Raw genomic sequence first — 17,474 nt, forward strand, 5'->3', positions numbered from 1 at the left:
ACTGAGTGAATGAGGGCGAAAGCAGCAGGAGGGATGGAGGAGGCCCGGCCCAGCTTAGGGCCTGGTGGGGAATTGGGTTTGACTCCTACTGGGAGGAGAAACCATAGTGGAGTGGGGGGGTCCCTCTGTGATAGGATTATTTTCTTGGGAGGGGGAGTTTAAAACATTTTTTAAAATTGAGATTGAAATTCACATACTATAAAATTCACCATTTAACCAATTTAAAGTGTAGAATTCAATGATGTTAGTTTATTTACAGTGTTGTACAACCATCACCACTATCTTAATTCCAGAACACGTCTGTCACCCACAATAAACCATGCACCTCTCGATTCTTCCTCTCTCTATTCCCTGGTGACCACTAATCTGCTTTTTGCCTCCGTGGAGCTGCCTATTCTGGACATTTCATATAAGTGAAATCAAGTAATACATGGTCCTTTGTGTCTGGTGTCTTTCACTTGTATAATGTTTTCAAGATTCGTACATGTTATAGCATGTCATCAGTACTTCATTCCTTTGTATTGGCTGAATAATATTCTACTGTATGGATAGACCGCGTTTTGTTTATCCAGAAACATTTGTTTGTTTTTGGACATTTGTTGATGGACATTTTGGTTGTTTGTACTTTTGGGCTGTTGTGAATAATGTTGCTATGAGTGTTCACGTACAAGTTCTTGTGTGAACATACATTTTCATTTCTCATGGGTATATACTTAGGAGTGGCATTGCTGGATCACATGGTCACTGTGTTTAACTGCCTAAGGAACTACTAGCGTGTTCTCAAAAGCAGCTGCACCATTGTACACTCCCATCAGCAGCACCTGAGGGTTCTGGTTTCTCTATATCCTCACCAGCACTTGTTGTCTGTCTTTTTGATGATAGCTGTGCTAGGGGGTGTGAGGTGGTGTGATCTGATTGAAAGTTTATAAAACCCTGCCCTGGTGGCTGTGTGGAGGATGAAGGCAGCTGGCCCCTTGTGTGTCAGGTGATCCAGCCAGAATAATTGATCCAAAAGTGTGTTAACAGGTTCATAGAAGAGGCCGGGCATGGTGGCTCACGCCTGTAATCCTCGCTCTCTGGGAGACTGAAGCAGGAGGATCACTTGAGCTCAGGGGTTCGACACCAGCCTGAGCAACAGTGAGACCCTGTCTCTACCAAAAAGAAAAAGAGAAAAAAAAGGAAAGAAAAAAAAACCCAGGTACATAGAAGAGGGAGACTCAGTTGGCTATAAGGAGATGGTGCTGAGGACAGATGGAAGGGTCTCAGTTGATTGGAGAGAACATGCCTTGCTCAGGAAACAGATTTTTTTAAAGCTGGATTCTTGAAATGCTGAAGGAAGTGAACATCAGAGTAGGAGACAAACGATTCCAGCAAGGGACAGAAGATGGGACAGTGCACACTTTAAATCAAGTTTCGGCACAGGCAACTTGGCCTGGTGTCTCAAACCCGGCCCAGCTTCTGCTGTTGGACAATCTTGGTTTGTGGCCCAACTCCCCGAGAGCTACTTAACCCACCTAAGCGTGGGTCTGTTCATGTGCAAAATGGAGCCAAGAACAGAATCTGCCCAGAGGGGGATTATATAAGAATATGAATGAATGAATCTTAGCATTATCCAGATGAGGCGTGCTCAATCAGTGGCCCTGATCATTTATTATAATAGAAGGATATGGGTCGATGATTCTCTTTATGAGCAACGATTAAAGCCAAACCTCAAATCTGGGGTTCAGGCCGCATCACGATCTGCCGATTTCCTAAATACTGTTGCTCCCCTAGGCCCTTTTGAGATACTCTCAAGCCTTTTGTGGTTTCTGAGGCTCTGGTTGTGGCCAGGTTGTCTCTTCTTTCCTGGGGCCTCAGTCTTCTCAACCTGGAAGCCAGAGGGGCTACAGACTCATCTCTACCGTCCAGTTAGATGGTCCTGACGTCCTTACCAGCTCTGGAATGGTCTACGATGGTGAAGGAAGCCGGAACAGTTGTACCTGCCTCCATTTCTATTGGCATTTCTGTGACGATCAAATGGAACGATGAATATTAAAGTACCGGGTGTGGTGACTCATGCCTGTAATCTTAGCACTTTGGGAGGCCGAGGCAGGAGGATCGATTAAGGGCAAGAGTTGTAGACCAATCTGAGCAAGAGCAAGAGACCAACCGTCTCTACAAAAAATAGAAAAATTAGCCAGGTCTGGTGGCATGCACTTGTAGTCCCAGCTATTTGGGAGCCTAAGGCAGGAGAATTGCTTGAGCCCAGGAGTTTGAGGAGAGTGAGCTATGATGATACCACTGCATTCCAGCCTGGGCAACAGAGCAAGACCCTGTTCCCCCTGCCAAAAAAAAGTGCCTTGTGGAGGTATAGTCAGGGGTGCCCGAGATGGCAGCCAGCGTGGAGAATTATCAAGCCCATTTTGGTCTCTGAGCCGCACACAGGCTTCAGAGAGTGGTGATAGGGCACATTTGTCGTAAGTGACGTAAGTGACAAATGTAACTCAAGCTGGCCTATGCAGAAGGAAATTCATTGGCTTAGGTAACAAGTTCAGGGTGTAGCCTCCAGGCACATGCAGATCTAGATGCTCAAAAATGATCTCAGGAAGTCAGCTCTGTTTCTCCTTTCTGCTTCGTTCTGGGGCAGGTTCCTCCCCGTGTGGTGGTAAAGAGGGAAGCCAGCAGCTCCAGGCGTCCGTCCTGCCAGCTCAGGGTCCCCCATTCCAAACCCTCAGTCCTTCCATCGAATGTCTCTGGATTGGCTCTGAAGCCTTTGCGCAGCCCTAAGCCAGGCTGGGTCAGCCCGGCAGAACCATGTGGACTGAGAGTGGGGAAGGAGCGATTCTCCAGGGTTGCTGGGCGACATAAACATACCCCTGACAGCAGGGGCAGTTCTGCTTTGGAGGGCAGTGTTGGGGGGAGGCTGGGTCAACCCTCCCGGTCAGTGCGGGGTCCCAGCCTCTGTCTTCCAGTCTCTTGCCCTTGCCCCAGGCAGCGCGTCCTGAGGGGTGGCTGTTTGAGAAGGGGGCTGGTGCGTGGTCAGCGGTCCAGGCCACAACTTGGGGCTACAGACTCTTCTCTGATGTCCTAAAGTTGGGCTTTTTTCTATCAGCAGTCTGTTCCTAACTCCCTGCTTTTTTTAAAGAAAGGCATTTTCCATTTCTGTAATATTGTACACTTAAAAAAACCTTTTCATTAAAATATAGTATGCATATAGAAAAGCGCACACATTCTGACTATATAGCTCGGTTAATTTTTCTTTTTTTTTTTTTGAGACAGGGTCTCACTCTGTCACCCTGGCTGTAGTGCAGTGGCGTCATCATAGCTCACTGCAGCCTTAAACTCCTGGGCTCAAGTGATCCTCCTGCCTCAGCCTCCCTAGTAGCTGGGACTATCACACCCGGCTAAGTTTTTCTATTTTTAGCTAATTTTTTCTATTTTTAGTAGAGACGGGGTTTCGCTTTTGCTCAGGCTGGTCTTGAACTCCTGACCTCAAGTGATCCTTCCACCTTGGCCTCCCAGAGTGCTAAGATTACAGGCATGAGCCACCATGCCCAGCCATAGCTGGATTAGTTTTAACAAAGAGAACACGTCAGGGTAACCAGTACCCCTGCAGTCCCCTCGCGTTCCCATCTGGTCACTACCCTCCACTATTGGTTGCCCTGACTTCTAACAGCACGACTGAGTTTTGTCTGTTTTCATCTTATGTCAGTGGAATCGTGTAGAACGTCCTCTTTTGTTTTTGGCTTCTTTCATTCAACTTTGTGTTTATGCGATTCATCCATGTTGTTTGTTGTGTGTGTTTGTAGATTTATTTTCAGTGTTATATAGTTTCCATTCTGTGAATATTTTACAATTTGTCATTCTACAGTTGATGGGCACTTGGGTAGCTGCCAGTTCTAGGCTATCTGTAGAGTGCTGCTTTGAACATTGTAGAACATGACTTTTGGCGAACATATGGATGCATTTCTGTTGGGCATATACTTGAGAGTGGAGTTACGTGGGTCATGGAGTGTGCTTATGTGTTCAGTTTTAGTCCATACTGTCAAATAGTTGTCCCAAGGGCTTGGTCTGGTTCCACCTGCTCCATATCCTCACCAGTAGTTGCTGTGTTCATTCTTCTCATTTCAGCCACGCTCCCATGCTGGTAGGAGTATAGTTGTATCTCTTTTAGTTGGCGTTTCTCTAAGGGCTAATGAAATGGAACTCTATTTCATATGTTTGGTGGCTATTTGGATATCCTCTTCTGTGAAATGTCTGATCAGGTCTTTTCCTTATTATTTTAAAGGGTTGTCTCTTGTTGATTGTAAGGTGTATTAGTTTGCTAGGGCTGCCATAATGAAGTACCACAGACTGGGGGGTTTTAACAACAGAAATTTATTTTCTCACAATTCTGGAGTTAAGAAATCCATACAAATGTTTCTGCTAAATGGGAAAAAAAAAAAATCCAAAATTGGCCAGGCACGGTGGCTCACGCCTGTAATCCCAGCACTTTGGGAGGCTGAGCCAGGAAGGATTGTTTGAGGCCAGGAGTTTAAGACCAGCCTGAGCAACATAGCAAGACCCCATCTCTACAAAAGTAAAAAAATTAGCCGGACGCGATGGTGCGCGCCAATAATCCCAGCTACTTGGGAGACCAAGGCAAGAGGATTGCTTGAGTCCAGGAGTTTGACGTTGCAGTGAGCTGTAATGGTGCCACGGTACTCTAGCCTGGATGACAGAGTGAAATCTTGTCTTACAAAAGGAAAAAAAAGAAAGAAAGAAAGAATGAAAGCCAAGATCAAGGTGTCGGCAGATTTGGTTTCTTTGAAGGTCTCTCTCCTTGGCATGTACATGGGTATCTTCTCCCTGTCTTTACATAGTTTTCCTTCTGTGTGTATCTGTGTCCTAAACTCTTATAAAGACACCAGTCACATTGGATGAGGGCCCACCCTCAAGTCTTCATTTTCACTTAATTATCTCTTTAAGGCTTTATCTCCGAATACGGATACATTCTGAGGTATTGGGGGTTAGGACTTCAGTATATAAATTTTTGGAGGGACACAATTTAGCCCATGACATAAAAGTTCTTTATATATTCTGAATATGAGTCCTTTGCCGGATATATATATTCTAAAAATCTTCTCCCACTTTGTGGGTTGTCTTCACACTCCTAAAAAGGCGTCTTTGAATGAACAGAAGTTCTTAATTTAACACAGACTATTCAGCTCTACTTGGTCCATTAGTTCTTTTTATGTCTTGCTTATGACATTTTTGCCTGCTTCTAAGGTCGTGCAGATTTTCATATGTTTCTCTCAAAAAGCTTTATTGTTTGAACTCTCACATTTAGATCCGTAGTTCATCTGGAATTGATTTTTGTGTTAGGTGGGAGATCAAGGTCAAGATCCTTTTTTTTTCTTCCCTGTGTGGATATCCAGTTGACCCAGAACCGTTATTTAAAAAAATGCCCTCTCCCCATGGCACTGAAGTGTTGTTTTGTCGTGAATCAGGTGACCGCATTTGTGCAGGTCTGTTTCTGGATGCTCTAGTCTGCTCCACTGGTCAGTTTGTCCTGCAGCCAGTGCTATACTGTCTTACTTAACTTTATAATAGGACTGGGTGTGTGATAAAGCCTTCCAGCACTTGTTCTTTTTCAAGATTGCTTTCTCTTATCACTCTTTGCATTTCTATATGAATTTTAGAATCAGCTTATCAATATTTTTCAAAACCCTGCTGTGATTTTGATTGGAATCCTGTTGATTCTATGGATTAATTGAGGAAATATTTGTCATATTGAATTTTCTCACTGGTAAACATGACATATTCTTCCATGTATTTGTAGGTTGTTTTTATAGAAGACTTTTCTATCTCGTTGGATTTATTCCTAGGTGTTTGATTTTTAGGGGGGTTGCTATTTTAAGTTAAGGAATTATGCCATCTACTGCAATATCAGTTTTATTTCTTCCTTCCAATCTTTATGCCTTTTAATTTATTTTCCTTGTCTTATTGCACTGGCTGGGACCTCCACTCACATTATACTTTTAAAAGATCTTTTACTTCCTTTATTCCTTTTGATACTTACAGGAGCCTCTGAGGCAAAGAGGAAGAATGTTGTTTTTCCCTCCAAGTTTTTATTTTGAAATTTCAAACCCACAGGAAAATAGCAAGAATAGTACAGTGAACAAACCATATACACTCTTGACTGAAGATTCTCCAGTTGGTAACATTTTGCCACATTTGATTTGTTTTTCTGCATACATCCCCACTTCCCTCCCTGTTCCCCACAAACAACATGTACATTTTGCTGAACCATTTGAATTTTCGGCAGAAATCATGGCCTGTCACCCCTAAATGCTGCCACAGGTATCTCCTAAGAACGAAGGGCATTCTGCTGCAAAATCTCAGTAAAATTATCAACCATACCTGGGAAATTTAACATGGATACAATATTAATATGTAATATACAGTTTCCCATTTCTCCCAAAAATGTCCTTAAAGCTGTTATTTTCCTTTTGCTTTTTATCTGGCATGCAAGATCACAAATTGAATTTATTGCCATGTCTTTTTTATCACCATCTCCCTAAAAAATTTCCCTAGTCTTTTTTTTTTTTTGGCAGGGGGGGTTATGAGTTAAACATTTTTAAAATGACTAGTCCCATTGTTCTGCAGATGTCCTTTGCTTGGGGTTTGTCTCATTGCTTTCCTATGAGTCCATTCAGGTTACAGGAAGATTATATAGGGGTGATGCTGTGTCTTTCTCAGTGTATGAGTGTGGTCCCCAACCCCTGGGCTGCAGAGCCCTGCCTCTCACCCCCCACCCGCCTCCCTCCCACCTTCCCCGCCAACCACCTCCCCACCCCCGATCTGTGGAAATATTGTCCTTCCATAAAAGTTAGGAACCGAGAGTGGTGGTGGGGGTGCCACAGGGCATCTGTATTTACAGCCACTCCCCGTCACTTTCATCACCACCTGAGCTCTGCCTCCTACCCAGGTCCGTGGAAAAATTGTCTTCCATGAAACCAGTCCCTGGTGCCAAAAAGGTTGGGGACTGCTGGTGTATGACATCATGTCATGAGGAGGCACATGCTGTTACTGGGCCCCGTGATTGGCACCCAATAATGGTTGAGCTTGATCACTTTGTTAAGGTGGTTATCCGTTAATAATAGATTTGTCTGTTGTGCCTTCTTCCATTTGGTACTAATACGTAATCTTTGGGAGGTGCTTTGCCACTGTGAGTAACCTGTTCCTCAATAACCTTTCACCCCACGGGTTTAACATCTCTTGTTGATTGTTGCCTGAATCGGTTATTGTGATGGTGGTTGCCAAAGGAGTTGTTCTTACCTCTGTTTCATGAGGAATTGGAACTCCAGGGACTTTTGGCCTCTTGCCGGCGTCACGTGGTGGCACATTCGCAGAATGTGGACTCAGAACTAGGTTTTTCCACCAGACCAATTTGGGACCTAAGGTCGGGGGTGGAGTTGTGTGACCCTGTCCCTCCCCTATACCCCGCAAGGTCTCTGTCCTGGATACTTCACTAAGAATATTGGGATATTTTTACTTCTAGGGATTGGGGGTTGAAGGGATAAGGGGTCCAAGAAAGAGAGAATTCTATTTGCTTCTGAAGATGCTTTAAACCTGGCCAAAGGTAGCCATAACTTGCTGGGTCCATACTGATGTCATTGAAGGATGGGTGGCCCATGGCTCTGGGGTCTTGCATATTATTTCTTTATTGGATTTCTCTCTAATGAGGGTATCCAAGCCAACTAATGCTTTCTTTGGCCCCTTTTCTTGAAAAATCTTCATGATAAATTACTTCATGCAATTATAGTAATAACCACCTATCTTTTATTGAATGTTTACCATACGACATCACTTTGTCCTCACCAATAATCCTATGACGCAGGTGTTATTGTCCCCTTTTTTAGGTGAGGGATCTGAGGCTCAGAGGGAACAAACCACACTGAGTGATACCAGGACCGATTCCTGCTCTGGGTGTTTCCAAAGCCCATGTCACGGCTTCTTCCTCCTTTTCCTCCTCTTCCTCCTCAACCGAACCTTCCCTCATGGCTGTTCTGGGCGTCTGTATCGTGTGTGGTCCTGTGCTAGATGGGAGCGTTAAGGACATTCCCGAGACATGGGCTCTGCCCTCGATGGGCTGTGTTTAAGGAAAAGAGTAAGTTCTTACTCCTTGGAAATCAAAGGTGGCTGACTTGTCACCAGGCCTCTTAAACGTTTGTTTAAAAATCATAGACTTTTAAAATTTTAAACTTGAGACCAGGAGAGAAGTCAGAGTTGGACAGGCAGGTCGGGGAGGCATCATCCAACTGGCAAGACAGATAGAAATGCAAGGAGGGAGGTCTCAGCCATGGCCACGCTACCCTGAGTGCACCCACTCCTGTCTGATCTCACAAGCTGAGCAGGGTCAGGCTTGGTTGGTCCTTGTGTGGGAGAAATGCAAGGAGGGAAGGAGCTGAGGGTCACAGGCCCCGTTGAGGAGGGTGTCAGTTATGCTGTCTGGTATGTTGTCTCTTCACCCACCTCACTGATTTGTTTTATTTCTCCATTCCTGGAAAGCTGGTGCTCTGAAAACAAAATCTTAATTGTTCTAGGAGCCCAAGGGAGCTATAATCACTCCTGCCCACTATTCTTCCTAATATGAATCACTGTTCCTGTGGGTCGCTCCTTAAAACATAAATAACAGCATTAGCTACTGTTCACTAAGTTCTTATTATGACCCAGGGACCTCTCCTGTATTATTTTGTCTGATCCACATAAAACCCCATTTATTGCTGTGCCCATTTTATAGATGTCAAAACTGAGGCTCAGAGATGCTTGTCCATAGTCAAATAGCCAGGGTGTGGAAGAGCTGAGATTTAGCCCATGTCGGTCTGACCGTAGAGCTTGTTCTGTTAACTCGTTCTGCACAGTCCTGTGGGTGACTCTGAGTGTGTCATACTCCAGACGTCCTTGTTGGTGTTGGCTTGGGTATCTTTTCTGATCTTTTGGCCTGACTGGGTTTAGCTTAGATTTGTTAGTCTTAGATCCATCCATGTATGCATGTCAGGATCTTGAGCCTAGAGCACAGAGGACAGTCCTGGGGATAATTTTAAAAGATGCAAAGATGAGGAACCAGAAGATATTAGCGCTTAGGGACAGCCTTGGCATCCACACTCTTATTTCACAAGGAGGAACCTGAGGCCTAGATCTGAGGAGAGACTTGCCCCATGTTGTGCCGTGACTCCCAGCCTTGGGCCTTCCCCTTCCCTACACCCTTGCACCTTCGGTTTGGGACCATGTCCTCTGCTTTTAAGTTTACAAAGTCTTTTTTTTTTTTTTTTTGAGGCAGAGTCTCACTTTGTTGCCCGGGCTAGAGTGCCGTGGCGTCAGCCTAGCTCACAGCAACCTCAAACTCCTGGGCTCAAGCGATCCTCCTGCCTCAGCCTCCCGAGTCGCTGGGACTACAGGCATGCGCCACCATGCCCGGCTAATTTTTTCTTTTTTAGTAGAGACGGGGTCTCGCTCTTGCTCAGGCTGGTCTCGAACTCCTGAGCTCAAACAATCCGCCCGCCTCGGCCTCCCAGAGTGCTAGGATTACAGGCGTGAGCCACCGCGCCCGGCCTACAAAGACTTTTCATAATTGTGTCAAGGCTGGGCGAGGTGGTTCACACCTGTAATCCCAGCACTTTGGGAGGCCCAGGTGGGAGGACTGCTTGAGGCCAGGAGTTCAAGACCAGCCTGAGCGACATAGTGAGACCCTGTCTCTACAAAAAAAATAAAAATATTAACAAGGTGTGGTGATAGACACCTGTAGTCCTAGCTGCTTGGGAGGCTGATGCAGGAGGATCACTTGAGCCCAGGAGTTGGAAGTGGCAGTGAGCTATGATCAGGCCACTGCACTATGCTCTGGAACATAGAGCAAGACCCTGTCTCTACAAAAGAAAAAAAAGATTAACTGAGTGTGGTGGCACTCGCCTGTAGTATTTACTTGGGAGGCTAAGGCTGGAGGATCGATTGAGCCCAGGAATTTGAGGTTACAGTAAGCTATGTTCATGCCACTTGCCACTGCACTTCAGTCTGAATGACAACAGCAAGACCCTGCCTCTAAAAAAAAAAAAATTGTGTTAGGTCAGTACGACTGGTCCTGTGTTCACTACTTTAAAAATGAGGAAACTGAGGCCCAGAGAGGTTCAGGGATATACCGAAGGCCTATTTCTTGAAATAGTGGAGTGGAGTGGGATTCGAACCCATGGCCAGTGCTCTTGCTAATAAATGCTGCCTCTGGGAGATGGATGAGGAGATGGACCCAAGTAGCAGAATAAAAAACCAGTCTAGTAACTGGATGATAGAGAAGGTTCCAGAACTGTGAGGTGGAACAGTTTTGTGCACCTCTCGGAGAGCAGGGCTCACTCAGGGGGAGTTTGGGGTGCTGCCTGTGTACGTGTGCTTCGCATCAGCCTTCAAGGTGACTTTCAGCAGCCCCCTCCTGGCCCTGTGCCCACGGCTCTTGGGGCTGACTGATGGAGCCTTCAAAGCAAGGGCCACGGGGCCACGGATTAATTTCCGCAGCTGGAATCTGCTGGAAGCGTGTGCAGCCCAGGAGCCCAGAGCACAGAGCACGGATGCGACTGGGAGGAGGAGGGAGAGAGAGGGAGGAGGCGGTTGGCCTACTTAGGAACCACAGGCACCGCTCCCACGTGGAAAGTTTCTCCTGTAACCCATTGACTTAGGGGGCCTGAGAGCTCCAGCAGCGTGGATCTCTTGTGAGTTCCGAAGGGCAGCTTGTCCCTGTCGCCTGCTCTAGGGGTGGCTGCTCCTAAAAGCTGGGAGGGCTGCATTCCATTCTTGGCACTGATCTGTCCCTTCTGTCCCTTTGGGGTACTTGCCTCCTCCCTGGTGCTGAGCCTCTTGCTCCCACACCGGGCCCCCAAGTCCAGGCCCCCAAGCCCAGGCCCCCTTTGCCTCTGTGGCAGATCAGACCGGGAACCTGAGACGATTGACCGCGAGTTCTTAATCTCCCAGCTCGGGCCGAAAGGGACTGGCAGGCCCTCGGTGTCCCCGCTCACTCCTTGGTCAAGCCTCTGGGTGTCCTGCCCCAACTGCCAACATGCCCCCCAGGTCACATTTAAGGGAACTGATCTGAGTATTCAGGGGAACTAGGCTAAAAATCAGTGTGTCAGCCCTGGGAAAGGACCTAAAAATGCCCTAACCCGGTGGTTTTCAAAGGGAAATCCCAGGAATCTGGGTCTGAATTCTGAGCACCCCCTGCCTCCTGCTGCAGCCTGGGCTGCTTGTTTTTATTTATATATTTGGCTCTGGTCAAAGCTTCTGTGGAAGAACGAGTTCTGTGGCAAAGAAAAAAAGAAGTATAAAGTCAACTTCTTCCTGCCTTTACACGCAAGGCAACTGAGGCCTAGGGAAGGGTCAGGTGGGGTTGCCGGGACTAGAGCTCAGTCCAGGGCTCTTGTCACCATCCGGGGTGCCGTTGAGGCCCCCGCAGTTCATTCTGTGGTTCCTGAGGGCCGTCAGTGATGGGAAGAAGTCAGGTGCCCAGTCTCCCGCCTGGTTCTTCATGGGACAATAGAAGAGCCCAGATGGGCCTGCGCTGGCTGGTCGTTAAAGTTTGGGTGCCTGAGAAGTCCACATGCAGGGGGCAAAGCTCCCTGTCCCTTTCTGTCTGACCGGGACACCTCCTCACCTCCCATTCATGGTTCTGTCCGCAGCCCCGGACCTGCTCTGCGGCCGGTGGCTACGTGCGTTTCAGACCCTATCACATGCTGGACGTTGTATTAAGCTCAACATTAACGGGCCCATTTTACAATACCCTCCACGTCTAGAAAGGTTGAGTGGGTTCCTTAAGCCATGGAGCTAGTAATTAACAGAACTGGGATTATTTTGGTTTTAGACTTTTTATTATAGAGAATTTAAAAAATATTAACAAGAGTCAACAGAAAGTGAAATGAAGGCCCTTGTCCCCAGCACCTGGCCCCACCACCAAGGCATGGTCAACCCTGCCGCATCCCGTCCCCTTCCGCTTCCTCCTCTCCCACAATAGTTGAAGCACATCCAGACATCATACCCCTCCATCCACAAAGTCTTCAGTGGATAGCTCTCAATGAGAAGGAATTTTTAAAATCGTAATCACAATACTATGATCACACCCAGTCTTTTAAAAACAACTCCTTAAAATTACTAAATATTCACATTCATTGGTGAAATTTCCAGTTGTTTCATATATATCATAAATGTTGCTTAAATTTTTCTTTTCTAGAGACAGGGTTTTGCTCTGTCGCCCAGGCTGGAGTAGAGTGGCATGATCATAGCTCACAGCAACCTCAAACTCCTGGGCTCAAGCGATCCTCCTGCCTCAGCCTCCGCAAAAGTAGCTGGGACCACAAGTGCATACCCCCATGCCTGGTTATTTTCTTTTTCTATTTTTGGTAGCAATAGGGTCTCGCTTTGTTGCCCAGGCTGGTCTCAAACTCCTGGCTTCAAGCGATCCTCCCTCCTGCTTCAGCCTCCCAGAGTGCTGGGATTACAGGTGTGAGCCACTGTGCTGGCCTTTTTTTTTTTTTTGCACAGTTGTATGAGAATGTAATTAAGGTCCATACATTGTGATAGATTGTGATGATTTTCAAATCCCTTTTACTCTCTGGGTTCTCTCTCCATCTCCTCCAAGAAGTCGCATTATTTGACCGTAGAGTTGTCCATTGTCTGGATTTTCCAATGGCATTCCCTTGGCGTTAACGTGTCCCTCCTTCCTCCATAAATTGGTGGTTGGGTGTAGATAGTTGACCAGATTCAAGGTATCTGTCTCTCTCTCCCTACACATGCACACTCATTCATTCATTTATTCAACCATTCATGATTTCTGGCAAGACTACTTCATACTTGGTGTCCTGTTTTTCCATTGGGAAGCACATAGGTCGGGTCATCTCTCTTATTCTCTCGATGTTGGCAGCCATCAGTGATCGCTGTCTAGCTCCCTTAGTTCATCAGTGGCTGCAAGGAGGTGATGGTCTAATTCTGTCATTCTTTTGTCACTTACTGACTGGAATATATTTATGGAGAGAAACTTCCCCTTGTCTGCTGTTTGGTTCAGAGCGGGTCCTTAGCCCAGATGTGTCCAACTTCAAAGCTGGTGGTTCACTCTACCAATATCATCCCATCTCCCTGGAAGTGTACTGTCATGTCTGTGCGTCCCGTGCCCCCTGGGTGCTGGACCCCAGCAGTGTTGCAGTAGCAGGTTCCTGGTGCGTTTGTGTTTCCCTGGAGAGCATGGCCATGGAGCCCAGGCACCCAGCAGAACTGACTTCCCCTCCTCCTCCCTCCCGTCCCACGTCCCACACCCACCCCTTCCAGGACACCTGGGAAGCTATTCTTAGAACCAAGCGTCCCAACCTTCCGCTCCTAATACAGTCACTCAGCCTCTCCCCCTTGGGCCTCTACCCTGCACCCTCCCTCCTCTGCCTTTGGCCCCAGCTGTTCCCCACAGCCCTACCCTGGTTTTGGGAAGGAGAGAAGGAATGTGGCGGAGTGAAGACACTCCAAGTCCTGACTCCCTTTCATCAGAGGGCAGGGCAGGCCGAGGTGGGGTCAGCTGGGGACCTTGGCCTGGCCAGGAGTCTCCCGATGCTGGTTCCGAGTGGCTTCTGTGACGTGGAGAGCTGCAAAGGAGCAGAGGGCAGGGGGTGCACGGGAACCCCGCGGTGTTGGGAAGCCTGGTTAGTGCGTGAAACAGTAAACACAGGGCTTCCCCACACACACCCATCCTTCCGTGTTCAGTCACGTTGTCCCCGGGCTGGAGCTCCTGGCCGCCCAGGACTCCAGGGGTCTTCCTCGTGCAGAGCTCATCTTTGTTGCTACTGGCACGGTGTCCCACCCTAGACACCCCCAGGTCTTTTCTTCAATTCAGCTGTTGTTTATATGTGATAGGTTGAGATGACTTTCTCAACCTCTCGCAATTTCTGGCATGTGTCCTGTATGCCACACAGGATATAAAAGTAAATGATGACACTCATTTATTCATTCAACAAAGATTTAGTGAGTGCTTAGTGTGTGCCAGGCTCTGTTCTAGAAACTTGGGGACAGAGTAGTGAGCAAGACAGACAAAGCTCTAGAGTGGGGGAGAAAGACAAAAAACAAGCAACAAAGAAATTGGGTGTTTAGGAAGAAGTGGTGTGCGGTCACCAGCGCATGACATTTTTCTCTTTGTGACGCTACTTGGTAAACTATGCGGTTTAGTTACGGACGGCATCTGCCCCGTGATCAGCTAGCACTAGGTTCTGTCGGGGAGGCGACTGCCCTTCCCTGCCTGTGTATTTGGAGCATGGAGGTTTACCCGGTAATTCTCTCATCAGCTCTTAGATTCGCTTCCTAGGCTGCGTAACAAAGTACCACAAAGTGGGTGGCTTGAAACCACAGCAGTTGATTCTCCCTCAGTTCTGCAGGCCGGAAGTCCAGTTTCAAGGTGTCTGCAGGGCACGCTTCCTCTGCAGGCTCCAGGGGAGGCTCCTTCCTGTCTCCTCCATCGTCCGGTGCTCGGCAGTCCTGGGCTTGTAGATGCGGCACTCTAGCCTCTGCCTGCGGCTTCACGTGGCTGTCTTCCTTCTGTGTGTGTCTAAGTTTGCCTTGTTTTATAAGGGATTAGATTAGGACCCAACCTAATCCAGTATGACTTTATTTTAGCTCCATCATATCAGCAAAGACCCTTTTTCCAAATAAGGGTGAATTCATGGGTCCCAGGAGTTAGGACTGGAACATATCCTTTTGGGGAATGCAGTTCAATGCCCAGTGCCCCTCGAGGTGGGTAGGCTGGTAGCCAAAACCCGTGAGCAGAATAGAGGGAACTGAGGTTTGGCCTGGCGGTAGGGGCGGAGGGAACCGCCCTCTGCATCCACCACTCAATACGATCATGTCAGCTAATCCCACAACTGTTTTTTCTTTTTAATTAAAATTTTTATTTACTTGCTTATTTTTATTAAGATTTTTTTCCCAGACTAGTTTTATTTTTTGATACCTTGACACATGCAAAATAAATAACATTTTCAGGGTTCTAAGCTATAATTTAGCAAATTACCACATCCTCATAACTGAATGATACTGTTAAACTGATTATTTTAAACCTGCATTCCTTTTTTCTTTTTTACAAAATAGAATTTGTCATTTATTCTTGCGTTTATCAAATATTTGAGTACCTAATGAATAGCAGCAGGTGCTTTTTTATTTGGTCCACATTTGGACTAAGATTGAAAATGGTAACTTGTGCATTAATGTATTTGTGCATGTGAGGGTTATGTATACGTGGGGTTAAATGAGAGTACACAAGTGTTGCATAAAATATCTTACAAAGGGCAAGTATCATGATATATACAAGGTATATACATTTATTTGAAAACACCCCTAGATTACTTGCAATCTCTGGGAACCTCCATTTTTTTAAACAATTTTATTGAGCTATAATTCACATACCACCCAATTCACCCATTTAATGTGTACACTTCAATGGTTTTTAGTATACTCACAGAGTTGTGCAACCTTTACGGCCGCCAATTTTAGAACATTTTCATTGCTTCCCACAAAAACTCCACACCCATTAGCATCCTGGTTATGTTTTAGGATCCTCAGTGGTCAGTCCATTGGGACTGGCTGGCAGAGATTTAACTGGCTGTGACATTAGGCAAGTCCCTAAACTTCCCCCTCCTCCCTTTCTCCACCTGTCATTTCAGATGAAACCGGCCAACTAGGTAACACTACGTGTCTGTGGGCACTTTATGTGGGTGTGAAGTGCTTGAGCTCATTTAAGTCTCAGGACAGCTCCTGAGCTGGCTACTATTTTTGTCCCCACATTACAGATGGGGAAACTGATATTCAGAGAAGCCACGAGGCCTGAGGCACTGAAGTTTTAACGTTGTGTTGGCAGGGGCAGCTGAGCTTGGCCTTCAGTGCTCACTTGCGTGACTCTGGGGCTGTGACTTTAGTGCTCTTGATCCCACCTCCTGCCTGCCCAGCAGACCTCCTTACACAAGGAGCTTTGCAGACATGACCTTGAGCAAGGTTAGGGAGGAGAAGTGAGTGGAGGTGGGAGCCTGGCTTGAGAGGGCGAGGGGTTGGGGCTCTGACAGCAGGTTCTCTGCCAGGTGGGCCTCCCAGAAAGCCTGAGCGGAGCCCACCTGTTCCCGGCGCCCTTTGGTGAGGAAGGAGCCAGCACTGCCAAGATCAAGGCCAGAAAGAATACCCAGCAAAAGTCAGGGATGCCCCCTGGTGGATCTGCACTCCCGACGCAAAAACAAAGCGGTTCTCCCCTGGATCTGCTTCCCGGCATCCGTGGGGTGGGAGCCAGCCATGGAAGTCTGGGCTCACTTTTCGACCTCAGCATGTGATCAAGATTCAGTCTTCAGGGGATGACGTAAGAACCTGGGCTCTGGCACTGGACTGAACTGGCTTCAAATCCCAGCTCTGCCACTCGCTGCCTGGGGATCCCCGGCACGTTTGTTGTCCGAGGCTCAGTGTCTCCTCTGTCAAATGGGTATAACTGAAGTTCTTCCTGGCTGTGACCATGATGAACTTAAAATGAGATAACCTGTGCTGAGAGCTCGCCTGTGCTGACGTGCTCAGTAAATGGTAATGATCATCACTGACAGGAAGAGTGTGTTCTGGGGGACATGAGCCAGTCACTTTATCTCTGGGCCTTGGTCTCCTCATTTGTAAAACAGCCTTACCTCGCTTTTCCGGGGTTGTTGTGAAAATTAGATCTTCAACCCAAAAGATAGTAACACCCAAGTTCTCCTACATACTTAAGGAGTTACTTTTATTATTCAGTTCCTATGTTGGGGAAGGCGCTGTGTTTATTTATTCAACAAATATTGACCGTGGGCCTATTAGAGGACAGGTTCTGTGAACGGGATGAGAACATTACCCATGTCAGCATCTAAGTTCCATGAGAGTTTTGTCTAGTTCAAGGGCCGGCAAGCTTTCTCTGTAAAGAGCCAGAGAGTAAATATTTCAGGCTTTGTGGCCCATTTGGTCTCTGTCGCAACTGCTGAGCTCTGCCGTGGTAGCACGTTGTAGCATGGAGCCAGCCCTGGGCAATATGTAACCCAGTGGGCTTGGCCAGGCACCAAGAAAACTTTATATACAGACCTGGGAATTTGAGTTTCATATAGTTTTCCCATCATGAGATATTCTTCTTCTTTTAATGTTCCCCCATTAAAAAAATGTAAAAACCATTGTTAGCTTGCAGCCCAGATAAAAACAGGCAGTGGGCTAGGTTTGGTCTTTGGGCTGTCATTTGCTGACCCCTGCTTGGTTTACCCATAACCTTTTGAGGTAGCTGTGAACAAGGTAGTCACTGGCTTCTTTTTTGTTTGTTTATATATATTTTTCAATACCCATGGGCCATCTATGTGCCACTGTTAGCTTGCAGCCCAGATAAAAACAGGCAGTGGGCTAGGTTTGGTCTTTGGGCTGTCATTTGCTGACCCCTGCTTGGTTTACCCATAACCTTTCGAGGTAGCTGT

General features: G+C 46.9%; 1 protein-coding gene across 2 annotated transcripts in view; it reads left to right on the forward strand.

The window, feature by feature from the left end:
* Positions 1-17,474, forward strand: part of KDM2B (lysine (K)-specific demethylase 2B) — a 123,605-nt gene that overhangs the window by 6,642 nt on the left and 99,489 nt on the right. The gene's annotated exons all lie outside the window — the stretch shown is intronic.

Source organism: Propithecus coquereli, unplaced genomic scaffold, assembly GCF_000956105.1.
Source record: "Propithecus coquereli isolate 6110/MARCELLA unplaced genomic scaffold, Pcoq_1.0 Scaffold81, whole genome shotgun sequence".
Lineage (NCBI taxonomy): Eukaryota > Metazoa > Chordata > Mammalia > Primates > Indriidae > Propithecus > Propithecus coquereli.